Below are 11,064 nucleotides of genomic sequence, written 5' to 3'. Positions count from 1 at the left end.
TCTGCATCAGTTCAGTTCAGCCGCTCAGTTGTGTCTCTTTGAAACCCCATGGACTGCAGCCCACCAGGCTTCCCTGTCCATCACCAACTCCCAGAGCTTACTCAAACTCATGTCCATCGAGCCAACTTTTTCACTCTCCTCTTTCACTTTCATCAAGAGGCTCTTTAGTTCTTCACTTTCTGCCATAAAGGTGGTATCATCTGCATATCTGAGGTTACTGATATTTGTCCTAGCAATCTTGATTCCAGTTTGTGCTTCACCCAGCCCAGCATTTCTCATAATGTACTCTGCATATAAGTTAAATAAGCAGGGGGACCACATAAAGACTTGACATACTCCTTTCCTAACTTTGAGCCAGTCCATTGTTCCATGTCCAGTTCTAACTGTTGCTTCTTGACCTGCATACAGGTTTCTCAGGAGGCAGGTAAGGTGGTCTAGTTTTCCCATCTCTTTAAGAATTTTCCACAGTTTGGTGCGATCCAAACAGTCAAAGGCTTATAGCATAGTCAATGAAGAAGAAGTAGATGTTTTCTTGGAATTCTCATGCTTTTTCTATGATCCAACAGATGTTGGCAATTTGATCTCCGGTTCCTCTGCTTTTTCTAAATCCAGCTTGAATTTCTGGAAGTTCTTGGTTCATGTACTGTTGAAGTCTAGCTTGAAGAATTTTGAGCATTATTTTGCTGGTGTGTGAAATGAGTGCAAATGTGCAGTAGTTTGATCATTCTTTGGCACTGATTTCTTTGGGATTGGAATGAAAACTGACCTTTTCCAATCCTGTGGCCACTGCTGAGTTTTCCAAATTTGCTGGCATATTGAGTGCAGCACTTTCACAGCATCATCTTTTAGGATTTGAAATAGCTCAACTGGAATTCCATCACCTCCACTAGTTTTATTCATAGTGATGCTTTGTAAGGCCCACTTGACTTTGCACTCCAGGATGTCTGGCTCTAGGTGAATGATCACACCATCCTGGTTATCTGGGTCATAGAGATATTTTTTTCTATAGTTCTTCTATGTATTCTCACCACCTCTTCTTAACATCTTCTGCTTCTGTTAGGTCCATACTGTTTCTGTCCTTTATTGTGCCCATCTTTGCATGAAGTGTTCCCTTGGTATGTCTAATTTTCTTGAAGAGATCTCTAGTTTTCCCCATTCTATTGTTTTTCTCTATTTCTTTGCACTGATCACTGAGGAAGGCTTTTTAAAATATCTCCTTGCTATTTTTTGTAACTCTGCATTCAGATGGATATATCTTTCCTTTTCTCCTTTGCTTTTTGCTTCTCTTCTCTCTTCTATTTGTAAGGCCTCCTCAGACAACCATTTTGCCTTTTTGCGTTTCTTTTTCTTTGGGATGGTTTTGATCACAGCTTCCCAGACAATGTCACGAACCTCTGTCCATAGTTCTCAGGCACTCTACCAGATCTAATCCCATGACTCTATTTATCACTTCCACTGTATAATCATAAGGGATTTGAATTAGGTCATACCTGAATGGTCTAGTGTTTTTTCTCTGCTGCTGCTGCTGCTGCTAAGTTGCTTCAGTCATGTCTGACTCTGTGCGACCCCATGGACTGCAGCCTACCAGGCTCCTCTGTCCATGGGATTTGCCAGGCAAGAGTACTGGAGTGGGTTGCCATTGCCTTCTCTGTGGTTTTCCCCTACTTTCTTCAATTTAAGTCTGTATTTGACAATAAAGAGTTGATGATCTGAGCCACAGTCAGCTCCCAGTATTGTTTTTTGCTGACTGTATAGAGCTTTTCCATCTTTGGCTGCAAAGAATATAATCAATCTGATTTCGGTATTGATCATCTGGTGATATGCATGTGTAGAGTCGTTTCTTGTGTTGTTAGAAGAGGGTGTTTGCTATGACCAGTATGTTCTCTTAGTAAAACTCTGTTATTCTTTGCCCTGCTTCATTTTGTACTCGAAGGTCAATACTGATACTCCGGGTTATAAGGGAACAACCTAGCCCAGAGTACCAAAGTCAATCAAGAATTTTATATGAAACCCCAAACAGTAATATCTACTGAATATGCCAATATTTACTTTGTAAACTGAAGTAGTATTGATTTTGTGAGGGTAAGGAAGCTATAAAATTAGCTCCATTTGGAATGAAGCTGATGTATTTTCTTTTTTCTTTTTTTCCAAGTTGATATATTTTCAACACTGCTAAAGCAAAAATAAAAATTTTAAAATATTGGGTCACTTTAATAACTAAATATCTACCTGTCCTGATGCAGGAAGAACAGATTATGTCTTCAAGACTGAGTTTTATTTTACTTTATTTTCTTTTTAAGAATATTTACTTATTTTTGTATTTTATTCATTTGTTATTTATTTGGATGTTTCAGTTTTAGTTTCAGTACACGAAATCTTCATTGCGTCATGTGGGATCCTTTGTTCCAGAGTACAGGACTCTCTAGTTGTGGCATGCAGGTTCAGTAGTTGCAGCATACCATCTCTCCAGTTGCAGTGTGTGGGTTTAGTTGCTCTGTAGCATGTGGGATCTTAGTTCCCTGATCAGGGATCAATCCCATGCCCCTTGCATTGCAAGGCAGACTCTTAACCACTGGACCACCAGGGAAGTCTCCTATTTATTTATTTGATTGCACTGGGTATTTAGTTGCAGCATGTGAACTTAGTTACAGCATATGGGATCTAGTTTCCTGACCAGGTATTGAACCCAGGCCCCTGCACTGGGAGTGTGAAGCCCTAGCCACTGGACCACCAGGGAAGTACCTAAGACTAATTTTTAAATGTATGATACCACCTAATATATGTATCATTTTATATTCTAATACGATTATTAAAATTTAATAATTCACTTTTGTGTGATAAATTTATAATGTACTTATATATTTCATATTGTTCATCTTATGTTGATCCCTAGCAATAACTCTACGTGTGAATGGGTAGGTGTTATCCTCATTTTACAGATGTCATGGATAGAAGGCTAGGAGAGGCTGAGCACTAGATAGCTGGCATTAGAATACAGGTATCAATGTTTCAAGCTTCCTCTGTTTTGTAGAGGAAGTGGTACTAGTGGTAAAGAATCTGCTTGCTAATTCAAGAGACACAAAAGACATGGATTTGATTCCTGGATCAGGAAGATCTCTGGAGTAGGAAATGACAACCCACTCCAGTATTCTTGCTTGGAAAATTTCATGGACAGAAGAGCCTGGTGGGCTACAGTCCACGGGGTCACAGAATCAGACATGACTGAGCTCGCACACACACAGCAAGGGACACGAACATGATGAGATGCTGCATACTCCATTCCAGGTCAAAACTCATTATCTAACTCAAAGTTTATAGTTACACAAGTTTACTTGTTGACATACTAGCCAACATGAAACCCAAGCCTAGTTTCCTGAATTAGTAGTGAGGTACATGCTGTGACACATAAGTATTGATTATATTTCCTGATTTTGACTCAAATATCCCTTTACTAGGAAAAGAGGTGAGGATGATACAATTTTTTTAATTTTTATTTTTACATTATTTTACTTTACAATATTGTATTGGTTTTGCCATACATTGATATGAATCCACCCTGGGTGTACATGAGTTCCCAAATATGAACCCCCCTCCCACCTCCCACCCCATATCATCTCTCTGGATCATCCCCGTGCACCAGCCCCAAGCATCCTGTATCCTGCATCAAACATAGACTGGCGATTAGTTTCTTACATGATAGTATACGTGTTCCAAGGCCATTCTCCACAATTTTAACAGTCTCCCAGAAACTTCCAAAGATTTCTGACTCCCATGGGGCCAGCAAGTACCCTGCCATCTAGTGGTCATTTATAGAAATTTCATCTTTCTGGTACCCATGAGAGGAACATCCTTTGGATATTCTGTTTTCCTTCCATAGGGAATATGGTATGAGAGTGATCACTATTCCAATCAAGCTCAGCAGCAGATACTCTACTGCACCATACACACATTCTCCAGTCATAGTTCTTGGAAAGAGATTGAATTAAATATAGTTTAATCATAGCAGAAAATGCACTCCAAGGTATATACACAAGTGAACTTATGTCCACACAAAAACCTGCACGTGATGTTTATAGAAACTTTATTCATAACTTTTAAAACCTATAAACAATCAAGATTTCTTTCAATAAGAGAATGGATAAACATCTTTACAATGGAATATTATTTAATGATAAAGAGGAACTATTTAAAAGAACTATTTGAAAGAACTACTGCCATGTGCAACAACATGGATAACCCTTAAATACATTTTGCTAAGAGACAGAAAGCACACATAAAAGCTACATATTGTATGATTATATTCATATGACACTCTGGAAAAGGTAAAACCATAGGGATGGGATTCTCATCAGTAGTTTCTGGATGTTGGGAAAAAGGAGGGTAGTTGATAACAAAGGGAATACACAGAAGAATTTTGAGAGTGACAGAACTCTTCTTTGTGGTTTTGGAGTGATGAATACATGATACTATGCATTTGTCAAAATATATAAAACCATAATTCATAGATAATGAGCCTTAGGGTATGCACATTAAAAGACAAACCAGGATGTCAAGAGATAAAGGATGGAATGAAGACTGTGACAAAGGAATCTGTTACAAATGTGTGAAATAACTGCGCTAGGTGAGGATATGTGAGTTAACTTTGGAAAATCCTATTTTGATTGGAAACTAAAAGAGCAGAAAGACAAAAGCTGAGGACATTCATTATCACTAAACCCACCCTACAGGAAATCCCAAGGGGAGTTTCTCAGGTTGAAAATAAAGGCCAAAACTCTAAGTAACTCAGAGCCATATGAAGACATAAAGACCTTTAGCAAAGTTAAACTAGTGAGCAAATGTATAAACCAGTATTTTTGAAATTTTTATTTCTAACTCTATTTTTTATTAATATTTTTCTACAAGATTTAAAATATAAAATTTGTGGCATCAATAATATAGGGGAAAGGTTGTTTAGAGCTGTTTTTTTAATCCAATTTAACTCACATTGGTTTCAATGCATGATAGATTGCTTTAACTATGGGATGCTTAGCTTTCATTCTTTGTTACAGCTGAGAAAAATTCCATTGTATATGTATATGTGTATGTGTGTGTGTGTGTGTGTGTGTGTGTGTGTGTATATATACATACATACATACATACATACATATACTGTATTCAATATGCCAGCAAATTTGGAAAACTCAGCAGTGGTCAGTTCAGTTCCGTTCAGTCACTCATTCGTGTCTGACTCTGCAACCCCATGAACTGCAGCATGCCAGGCCTCTCTCTCGATCACCAACTCCTGGAGCCTACCTAAACTCATGTCCATTGAATTGGTGATGCCATCCAACTATCTCATCCTCTGGTGTCCCCTTCTACTCCTGCCTTCAATCTTTCCCAGGATCAGAGTCTTTTCCAGTGAGTCAGTTCTTCACATCAGGTGGCCAAAGTATTGGAGTTTCAGCTTCATCAATCTATGCAGTAAACACCCAGGACTGATCTCCTTTAGGATGGACTGGCTGGAACTCCTTGCAGTCCAAGGGACTCTCAAGAGTCTTCTCCAACACCACAGTTCAAAAGCATCAATTCTTCGGCGCTCAGCTTACTTCACAGTCCAACTCTCACATCCATACATGACCACTGGAAAACCCATAGCCTTGACAAGATGGACCTTTGTTGACAAAGTAATGTCTCTGCTTTTGAATATGCTGTCTAGGTTGGTCATAACTTTCCTTCCAAGGAGTAAGAATCTTTGAATTTCATGGCTGCAATCATCATCTGCAGTGATTTTGGAGCCCCCCAAAATAAAGTGAGCCATTGTTTCCACTGTTTCCCCATCTATTTGCCATGAAGTGATGGGACCAGATGCCATGATCTTAGCCTTCTGAATGTTGACCTTTAAGCCAACTTTTTCACTCTCCTCTTTCACTTTCATCAAGAGGCTCTTTAGTTCTTCTTCATTTTCTGCCATAAGGGTGGTGTCATCTGCATATCTGAGGTTATTGATATTTCTCCCGGCAATCTTGATTCCAGCTTGTGCTTCATCCAGCCCAGCATTTTTCATCATGTACTCTGCATATAAGTTAAATAAGCAGGTGACAATATACAGCCTTGACGTACTCCTTTTCCTATTTGGAACCAGTCTGTTGTTCCATGTCCAGTTCTAACTATTGCTTCCTGAGATTGTACAGGAGACAGGAACTAAGACCATCCCCAAGAAAAAGAAATGCAAAAAAGCAAACTGGCTGTCTGAGGAGGCCTTACAAATAGCTGTGAAAAGAAGAGAATCGAAAAGCAAGGCAGAAAAGGAAAGATATACCCATGTGAATGCAGAATTTCAGAGAATAGCAAGGAGAGATAAGAAAGCCTTCCTCAGTGATCAAAGAAATAGGGGAAAATAATGGAATGAGAAAGACTAGAGATCTCTTCAAGAAAATTAGAGATACAAAGTGAAAGTGAAGTTGCTCAGTCATGTCTGACTCTTTGTGACCCCGTGGACTGTAACCCGCCAGGCTCCTCTGTCCATGGGATTCTCCAGGCAAGAATACTGGAGTGGGCTGCCATTTCCTTCTCCAGGGGATCTTCCCAACCCAGGGATCGAACCTGGGTCTCCTGCATTGCAGGCAGATGCTTTATCCACTGAGCCACCAGGGAAAGGGAATATTTTTTGCAAAGATGGGCTCAACAAAGGACAGAAATGGTATGGACCTAAGAGAGGCAGAAAATATTAAGAAGAGGTGGCAAGAATACAAAGAAGAACGGTACAAAAAAGATCTTCACAACCCAGATAATCACAATGGTGTGATCACTCACACTCACCTAGAGCTGGACATCCTGGAATGTGAAGTCAAGTGGGTCTTCGGACGCATCACTATGAACAAAGCTAGTGGAGGTGATGGAATTCCAGTAGAGCTTTTTCAAATCCTGAAAGATGATGCTGTGAAAGTGCTGCACTCAATATGTCAGCAAATTTGGAAAACTCAGCAGTGGCCACAGGATTGGAAAAGGTCAGTTTTCATTCCAGTCCCAAAGAAAGGCAATGTCAAAGAATGCTCAAACTACCGCACAATTGCACTCATCTCACATGCTAGTAAAGTAATGCTCAAAATTCTCCAAGCCTGGCTTCAGCAATACGTGAACTGTGAACTTCCAGATGTTCAAGCTGGATATAGAAAAGGCAGAGGAACCAGAGATCAAATTGCCAACATCCACTGGATCATGGAAAAAGCAAGAGAGTTCCAGAAAAACATCTATTTCTGCTTTATTGACTATGCCAAAGCCTTTGACTGTGTGGATCACAATAAACTGTGGATAATTCTGAAAGAGATGGGAATACCAGACCAACTGGACATGCCTCTTGAGAAACCTGTATGCAGATCAGGAAGCAACAGTTAGGACTGGACATGGAACAACAGACTGGTTCCAAATAGGAAAAGGAGTACGTCAAGGCTGTATATTGTCACCCTGCTTATTTAACTTATATGTAGAGTACATCATGAGAAATGCTGGGCTGGAGGAAGCACAAGCTGGAATCAAGATTGCTGGGAGAAATATCAATAACCTCAGATATGCAGATGACACCACCCTTATGGCAGAAAATGAACCAAAGAGCCCCTTGATGAAAGCGAAAGAGAAGAGTGAAAAAGTTGGCTTAAGCTCAACACTCAGAAAACTAAGATCATGGCATCTGGTCCCATCACTTCATGGCAAATAGATAGGGAAACAGTGGAAACAGTGGCTGACTTTATTTTTGGGGGCTCCAAAATCACTGCAGATGGTGATTGCAGCCATGAAATTAAAAGACGCTTACTCCTTGGAAGGAAAGTTATGACCAACCTAGACAGCATATTCAAAAGCAGAGACATTACTTTGTCAACAAAGGTCCATCTAGTCAAGGCTATGGGTTTTCCAGTGGTCATGTATGGATGTGAGAGTTGGACTGTGAAGTAATCTGAGCACTGAAGAATTGATGCTTTTGAACTGTGGTGTTGGAGAAGACTCTTGAGAGTCCCTTGGACTGCAAGGAGATCCAGCCAGTCCATCCTGAAGAAGATCAGTCCTGGGTGTTCATTGGAAGGAGTGATGTTGAAGTCGAAACTCCAATACTTTGGCCACCTGATGTGAAGATCTGACTCTTTGGAAAAGACCCTGTTGCTTGGAAGGATTGAGAGCAGGAAGAGAAGGGGATGACAGAGGATGAGATGGTTGGATGGCATCAATGGACATCAATGGACTCAATGGACATCGGTTTGGGTGGACTCTGGGAGTTGGTAATGAACAGGGAGGTCTGGCGTGCTGCGGTTCATGGGGTCACAAAGTGTCAGACATGACTGAGTGATTGAACTGACTGACTGACCTGCATACAGGTTTCTCAAGAGGCAGGCCAGGTGGTCTGGTATTTCCATGTGGTCATAGGACTGTAAAAGGTCAGTTTCCATTCCAATCCCAAAGAAAGGCAATACCAAAAATGTTCAAATTGCCATACAGTTGTGCTCATTTCACATGCTAGCAAGTTCAGTTCAGTTCAGTCACCATGCTAGCAAGATTATGCTCAAAATCCTTCAAGCTAGGCTTCAGCAGTATATCGACCAAGAAATTCCAGATGTACAAGCTGCATTATAAAAAGGCAGAGGAACCAGAGATCAAATAGCCAATATCTGCTGGGTCATATAAAAAGCAAGGGAATTCCAGAAAAACATCTACTTCTGCTTCATTGCCTATGCTAAGGTCTTTGACCATGTGGATAACAACAGACTGTGGAAAATTCTTAGAGATGGGAATACCAGACCACCTTACCTGTCTCCTGAGAAACCTGTATGCAGGACAAGAAGCAACAGTTAGAATCGGACGTGGAACAACTGACTGGTTCAAAATTGGGAAAGGAATACGTCAGTGTTGTATATTGTCACACTGCCTATTTAACTTCTATGCACAGCACATCATACAAAATGCCAGGTAGGATGAATCACAAGCTGGAATCAAGATTGCCAGGAGAAATATCAATAACCTCAGGTATGCAAATAATACCACTCTAATGGCAGAAAGCAAAGAGGAACTAAATCGCCTCTTGATAAAGGTGAAAGAGGCGAGTGATAAAGCAGGGTTAAAAGTCAACATTCAAAAAATGAAGATCATGGCATCTAGTCCCATCACTTCATGGCAGACAAAAGGGAAAAAGTGGAAACAGTGACCTATTTTATTTTCTTGGGCTCCAAAATCACTGCAGAGGGTGACTGCAGCTATGGAATTAAAAGACGCTTGCTCCTTGGAAGAAAAGCTATGACAAACATAGACAGTATATTAAAGAGCAGACACATCACTTTTCTGACAAAGATCTGTATAGTCAAAGCTATGGTTTATCCAGTAGTCATGTGCAGATGTGAGAGATGGACCATAAAGAAGGCTGAGTGACAAAGAATTGATGCTTTCAAACTGTGGTGCTGCAGAAGACTCTTGTGAGTCCCTTGGACTGCAAGGAGATCAAACCAGTCATTCATAAGGAAATCAGTCCTGAATATTCATTGGAAGGACTGGTGCTGAAGCTCCAGGACTTTGGCCACCTGATGGGAAGAACTGACTCATTGGAAAAGACCCTGATGTTGGGAAAGATTGAAGGCTGGAGGATGAGGGGACAACAGAGGATGAGATGGTTGTATTGCATCATCAACTCAATGGACATGAGTTTGAGTAAACTCCAGGAGATGGTGAAGGACAGGGAAGCTTAGTGTGCTGAAGTTCATGGGATTGCAAAGAGTTGGACACGATTTAGCAACTGAACAACAATAACAATATATACATATGTTACACATTCTTTATTCATCCATCTATTGATTGACACTTGGGTTGCTTCCATACTCTGGCTATTGTAAGTAATGCTGCCATGAACACTGGTGTACTTGTATTTTTCTTAATTTGTGCTTTTGTTTTCTTGAGGTAAATACCCAGAAGTGAAATCCCTGGATCTATGGCTGTTCTATTTTCTATGTTGTGAGGAACTCCCATACTGTTTTCCAACGTGGGTGCAACAATTTACAATCCTATGAATAGTGCACAAAGGGTACTCTTTTCTCCATACTCTGATAATTATTTTTTATTTATTGTGTTTTTGATAGTAGCCAATCTGACAGTTGTGCAGTGATATTTCATTGTGGTTTTGCTGTACATTTCCCTGATGATTAGTCATGTTGAGCATTTTTTCTTATGATTCTTTGCCATCTGTATGTCTTCTTTGGAAAAATGTCTGTCAAGGGCCTCTGCTCATTTTTAACATTAAGTGTTTTTTTTTTTTTTTTTTTTTGGTTGAGTTGAATGAGTTCCTTGTATAATCTGGATATTAGCCCTTTATGAGATATATCATTTGCAACTATCTTCTCCCATTCAATAGACTGCTGTTTCATTTTGTTGATTGTCTTCTTCACTGTACAAAAGAGTTTTAGTTTGATGTAGTCCCATTTATTTAGGTTTGCTTTTGTTGCCTTTGCCTGAGGAGACAGATAAAAAAAATATTGCTAAGATTAATGTTAAAAATGTACTGTCTATATTTCTTGCAGATTTATTGTTTTAAGTCTTACGTTTACATCTTCTATCCATTTTGAATTTATTTTGTGTAATGTGAGAAAGTAGTCCACTTTGATTCTTTTTAATATAGCTGCCAAGTTCTCCCAATACCATTTACTGAATATAATTGTATCATATATACATATATCTGTATATATATTATATATTCTTGCCTTTTGCATTGTGTATTAATTGACCATTTAAGCTTGAGTTTATTGCTGGCCTCTCTATTCTATTCCATTGATTTATGTGTCTGTTTTTGTCCCAGTACCATACTGTTTTGATTACTGTAGCTTTGCAGTATAAAGTCAGAGGTCATAACACTTCCAGCTTTGTTCTTCCTTAAGATTTCTTTGGCTCCCATACCTTCATTTTTAAATACAATTTTCCAATAAAAGGAACTAGGGTTCTTTGGAGAATTGGTGAATTCTAGGACTAGGGAAAGGAAAATACCAAATAAGTCTGAAGTATCTTGTAGTACCAGAAAATAAGGCAATACTGAAAAGATACCATGAAGGGGACATTTCA

The 11,064-nt window shown here is 39.5% G+C and overlaps 1 non-coding gene across 1 annotated transcript; it reads right to left on the bottom strand.

Moving 5' to 3' along the window:
* Window positions 1-6,561: 6,561 nt before the first annotated feature.
* On the bottom strand, window positions 6,562-6,633 carry TRNAC-GCA (transfer RNA cysteine (anticodon GCA)). Its single transcript has one exon. It is a non-coding gene; the product is annotated as a tRNA-Cys (tRNA).
* Window positions 6,634-11,064: the final 4,431 nt, after the last annotated feature.

This window comes from Capricornis sumatraensis, chromosome X (genome assembly GCF_032405125.1).
Source record: "Capricornis sumatraensis isolate serow.1 chromosome X, serow.2, whole genome shotgun sequence".
In the NCBI taxonomy this organism is placed as follows: domain Eukaryota; kingdom Metazoa; phylum Chordata; class Mammalia; order Artiodactyla; family Bovidae; genus Capricornis; species Capricornis sumatraensis.
The sequence above is the reverse complement of the archived record's forward strand: the minus strand, read 5'-3'. Positions and strand labels throughout refer to the sequence as shown.